At 34.2% G+C, this 6,000-nt stretch overlaps 1 protein-coding gene across 1 annotated transcript in view; it reads left to right on the top strand.

The window, feature by feature from the left end:
- The first annotated feature begins 221 nt into the window (after positions 1–221).
- LOC103704778 (dolichyl-diphosphooligosaccharide--protein glycosyltransferase subunit DAD1) overlaps positions 222–6,000 on the top strand; it is a 30,017-nt gene continuing 24,238 nt past the window's right edge. Inside the window, 1 exon segment of the mRNA XM_088712355.2 lies at positions 222–572. The gene's annotated coding sequence lies outside the window, so the exon portion shown is untranslated.

The following is a 6,000-nucleotide window of genomic DNA, read 5'->3' as shown; positions in this document are numbered from 1 at the left end:
GGATTTTAGGGAGGGTAGAGTTTTCTCTCTATTATCTATTTTTAATAGGTACGGAAATAGAGATGTGAGAGAGGAAATATATATTATATGCAAATTTTGAAAGCAACTCTAATTCTTAAATGAAGTATGCCGTGACGCTCTAGGTGTATATTCTTACCATACGTCATATAATGTAATGTGTAACCAATAAAGTTGTTGCAATCCATATCATACATAGGAGTTCAATAAGAGAAATTATTTCTATTGTGGCGGCTCATAGAGCATTGGTATTTCTCCATTACTTAATTATTAATTACAAATTTTGGTTTCGCCCAGACCTCAGTTTCTTATCTCTCGATCTCTGCGGATAGCCGCCGTGGATCACCATCATCGGCCACCTCGTCACCATTCTCTCTCCTTCACTAATCGCCACCAGACGTGGAAGCCGCCAGCCATCTCCTTCCGCCTCGCCACCGGACGTGGCCGGCGTTGCCGTGGTTTGAAGCTTCGAAGGTCTCCGTAAATCTCTCACCTCTTTTGTTTTCCAGCCAGCCATCCACAGGCTGAGGCAAGCGCTTTTGCCCGGCCCTCAGGTATTGTCCCATACCCAAACCCCTCGACCTTTCCTCTTCCCCCTCTCTTGTTTTCCTTGTTTCCATCCTTATAACTGATAAAAGTTTGATTTTTTACCCATTATTTTATGTCCGGGATCGAATTTTGCCTTTCCTCTAGTTCCATGAACAAATTTCAATGGTAGGATTTCCGTAAATCTTTCTTTGTAGTTGACAGGAACAGTTTGTGCTCTTTCGAATCCCGTGCTGTTTGTCCGCTAATAGTTTGTGGAAATGACTGGAATTTTTTTGGGTGTTATTGTTTGCCTGATATTTGGGAGTTTTAGGATGTTTTTTCTGTAATGGTGTTAACTGAAATTCTGTAACTTGATAGTGGGCGAAGAAAGTGATAAAATGTTCTAGTCTATAGTAATGCTGGTAACTGAGAAGTCCAGGAATTATTGCGGAAAAAAAACCTAGAAATAGTCATCCATCGGAGGAAGGAGCTACTATAACCAGATTATTGCTATTGTGTCTGAAAGGTAAAATAGTTAAGTTTAATCAGGGTGGTGATCCTACATGTCTTATGAGGAGTATCACAATGCCTGGAAGGGAATCTGAGATTATATAGACTGGTTGTTGAACAAGTTCATTTGAGGTCTAAGGAAACTCAGAGACCTTGGGTATAAAAATGATAATTATATGTTAAGAGAATAACTTTGCAGGGAAAATTTCCGGTTCACTGGAATAATGAGGATAACTAGAAGGATAACTAGAATGACTTTGCATCGAGGAATTTAAGCATGACTGTTATGGGTATGGGACTATGCGAGTTTTTCAAAAATTTAGGCTTTTATATATAATATTGGTCATATTCCACCTCTCTGTAGGCGTTGGTAGCGAAAGTTTTCTTTTGGGGATATCTGGAAGAATCTCATTCTTAACCACATTGGGAATCTGTTTTGGGTTGATTGGCCATATCGACATGGAAGATGAACAAAATGGAATGCATGGGTGTCTGTATACGAAGAAATAGGCCTTTGCTTTTACCAAAATGATTGATGTGCTAAGTTGATCTGTCATCTTCTTTGATATAAAACGATCATGATCTGATTCTGAAATGTTTGGCCCTTCTTGCATCGAATCTGAATGGCTAGAGCCTTCAAGTTTGGATGATTCTCTCCCCAGAATTTATTTGCATTTCACATTCAGTTGTTTTGTGATGGTGAATGTTTCCTATCATGCTACAGAAGAAATAAAACAAAGAAGGTTTGCAGGGATTCTCATTTGTATTCATAAATGGTTGATATTGGATGTCATGTGCTTCTGAAGGGTTAATTTGATGTATAATTGTTATACATTTTTGTGGGTTAGATTCAAATGCTCGAATCCAGATGGAGCAAAATAGCTTCCTTTCAGGTTAGGCAGGATCTGAATTCAAACTTGATAAATTGATCACATGCAAATTGGAAGTTAGGATCGTATGTTGAGTAGATGGAAAGAACCTTTCTATCTTTATGATCGAGCCAAGTTGGAACCGGCCCCTACTAGTCCTGGTATATGATCCATCCATGCAAGCAGTATAAGCAAATCGGAGAAAAGTTGCTGGTGCTTGAATTATATCAAAGGAACAAAGATGAGGATTACTTCTATCTTGCTGGAATATGACATGAAGCTTTGTCTCAATCAATTGGTAGAGAAAATTATCCAACTCACAGAGCTTGTAACTTGACTAGTACCTTTAGCTTCAACGTCTGTAACTCTAGTCACAAACTGTCTCCAACATTTGGTAATGATGAGAAGTTTGTTAGCTAACTCTCAAAGAGATAAGTACATCACAATATTGGATGAATTTCAAATTAGAAAGCTAAAAGGTTTAGCCACATGATGGGAAAACAATCATTTTTCCAAGTTTTCATTTAATAGCAGCTACATTTTGCAAGCAAAGGGAGATCTGGTCTAAAAGGAGCACCTAACTTGCATGAACCATTTTTCTGATTCAAGTAGGTCTAGACAAGAGGTGGGAGCAAGATCTACCACAACTGGGACTTAATCATGAAGAGAAATATTAGGAAGTCATAAACTTTAGTACAGGATAAATTTGGTAATATGATAGAAGGACAAATTGATGTAGGAGTCAAGTCTAGATTCTTTCAAAAGTTAAACATACTTTTGTTTTGAAAAATCGGTCTCATTTAGGAGAGGAATCCAACTTGGAAAATGGTAGACTTCGCTAGTATAAATAGAGAGATTGGACCATAATATTGAGGAGAATAAAGTAAAAGAAATTTAACTTTCTTTCTACTCAATTCCTCTTTTTAACTAGAAGAGGAATCCAACCCAAATTCAAAAAGGTGGAACTTGCTAGTGTTGAGGCTTGGTGTATCAAAATCCTACATTTATAAATTATCTTAGTTTATTATTATTATTTTGAGAGGTTTGAGTTAAGTAGATTAAAAAGAAAATTTCTTCTCTATTTGATCAAATTACAGTACTTCTGCTCTTTTTCTCCAAAAAAGCTGTTTAGATTTCTGGCAAAGCTAAAACAACTTTCCGAAACTTTTACCAAACACCTTTACTTATCTAAAAGTGCTTTTTGGCCCTTCAAAAGCTCTGCCAAATGGAGCCTTAATCAATAATATTAGGTTGAGACATAAATATTCAAGTTTAAGTTCAATCTATTAGCATATTAATACAACTTAGATCACTATCTTTAAAACTTCACCTGACAGCTTAGTCCGCTGAATCAAATGATGATACTTGTCTAATGAACTCAACGACCCATCAAATCTCCAAATAGGTTACAACTTGATGTGAATTCAATCTGCCTCAAAATGAATATCTTAACCAACTAATAGATAACGAAAGCGCTTAATCACAGCACACCTGAAAAAGAATATACTCATTACCCCGATCAGCGAATATGGAAAGAGCTCAACTGCTCGTCCGCAAATCTAGAAAAGCATTTTCTCATCCTCTTCTCTAATAATATCAGGCTTAGGGATCCCCAGGTATGATGAAGGAAACTTCATCACCATATTCTAAAACTTCTACTTCTCTTTGATCTCTTCTATTTTCTCTCAAAACTTTGCTTGACTTAACCATCGAAGGGTCCCTAGCCGAATACGTTTCGACAATCTCCTGATCATTTTCTGTAGTTAGAGATAGCTCTAGCGTCGTACTTCGCTTCTCCAACTGCATCGAGCAAAGCAGTTCATCTGTCAGTTTGTCCGTCAGTCAGATCGAGTTTTAACCGGCAACACATATAACTGAGATTACTTTGCCATATTGTTTTACTACATATGTGCAAAGTCATGTAGGAATTTTTTTTTCTATTTTTCCAAGATATATGATCCAAGATGTTTGGCCCATCGGTTCTTTTAATGCATAGTTGTTCATACATTTAATATTTTCTTTTAAACTTATGAGTTTAACTTAGGGTTTAGTTGTATGTCCAAGAATTTTATGGGTTTTTTAATTTTCCTCACTAAATAGGATTAAAGATTTAACATGTGATTAATGGGTGCAACCATAATGCGTATTAATTTGATCTCCAGACATTTTATTTTTTTGGTCCATAATTTGATATCATCTTTTCATATACTCTTTTAAATGGTAAGGCATGGCTCTAAATAATTGTAACATGATTTAATATTATTTATAGACTTAAAAAGAATCTAAAAGCATAGTAGTTGAAAGATAACAACATGAAAATGAAATAAGAAACTTCATGAGATGGAGAAGCCCTCTCTGATGCAAAATTCTAAGTCATAGCTTGTGTTAGATGTTGTTGCACAAAGGTTTTTCATCTGATAGCCATCTCCAGTATTTATAGAGAGATTTATTGGTAATTTTATTTCCACAAATAGCTAACTTTAGGTAATTTTTTTAGCAAAAACTACTTTCAGATCATTATATTCGGCAAAACCTACCCTTGCTATATTTCTTAGTAGTAACTCCATATTTGAATTATTTAGATAGTTTTCTTAAAGAGAATCTTTATGGATAGCTTTTTTGCATCCATAAATTTACACCCTAATATTGTCAACCGATCAACCAAACAATTTATTGATCATAGATTGAAAATATTCTGATTGACTATATTGTTCATTGATTAGTTTATCATTTATTTGGATGATCCATTTATGTGACAAGTGTCATTTCTAGAGTTTGAGAAGCAGTCTACACGTAAAAAAGATATTTTTGGAAATTTTCTACTAGAGATTTTTTTCATAAAACCTTAATAAATTATTGAAATAATAATATATGTTTACAATATGGTTGTTATAAATAATTTTGTTATATTACTATAATAAATATGTTTGATGATTACTATGCAGTAATTATTATATAATAGTTATTGCAATATAATTTTGAACTTTCATAATATTATATTCAGATTATAAGAAGGATCACTATGATGAAATAATAATTTTATTAGTATATTATAATCATAACAACCATATTTGTATTATTATATGATTATTTTATTAAATATATTTTTATAATAATATGACTATAATAGTTAATTGATATCTAACATATCAATATTTTATAAATTTAAATTATAACTTTCATCTTCTCTTTTTTAGCAAAAGTATTGAGAATTTATTTTGCAAGTGCAAGGAGAAATGAATAGGAGAAAGAAAAACATTAGCCAGTACCAGTACCTGAATAAGCAGCAGTTGTTTTGACAGCTTGGATTGGAATCTCAAATTCTCAATGGTAATCCCCCTCTATTTTCATCTCGACATGAAAAGTCAGAGGGACTGAAAGCGGAATCCATCGGCTAATTAACATTGCTGCATATGAAGAATCTTTCATTCCGTGCTTTGTCCCTCGAGGTACCTGCTAATGCTTATGGATGGAAACTAGCCTTTCGGTAAGCTTGGTAATTGAGGGAGGAGAATCCACTCTTTACGTTACGGCTAGCAGTATCTGTTTCTGTATCGGCTTTATCTAGCGAGTGGATAGGAGTTACAATTGGGAAAGATAAGTTGGTGAAAGAGTGAGAGCATATAAGATGGATAGCACAGGATTTACAACTTAAGTTTGAATTGAATTGGAGGCAACCAAATAGTTGTATTAGCTACTTTCAATTGTAATTGCTGCAATTGAATTTGCAATTTGTCTAATTGCAAAAAGCCAACCAACCCTAAATGATATATATTTGAGGCTAAGTAATTTGGAATAGTGAATGGCATTAGATAAGTTACTTTGTCTTTATTTATTTGAATGAAAATTTACAAACTATCTAATTATAAGATGCGTAAATATGTCAAATCTCAATGTCTAAAAGAAAGAAGTATGGCTAATTATAGTTGTTATGCCCCTCTACTTAAGAACCAGAGATTTTGGTTAAATTCTCGAATGGTCCACATAGAAAAAATAGACAGGTAATATTTAGGGGTGGCAATTTTAAACCGTACCTATCTAGTCAGCCAACCTAACTGTAACCCAACTTGTTTGG

The sequence above is a fragment of the Phoenix dactylifera genome, chromosome 16, assembly GCF_051530095.1.
Source record: "Phoenix dactylifera cultivar Ajwa chromosome 16, Ajwa_hap1_PhDact_Kaust_v1.1, whole genome shotgun sequence".
NCBI lineage: Eukaryota > Viridiplantae > Streptophyta > Magnoliopsida > Arecales > Arecaceae > Phoenix > Phoenix dactylifera.
Note: the sequence above shows the minus strand (reverse complement) of the source record. Positions and strands in the feature narration are given on the sequence as shown.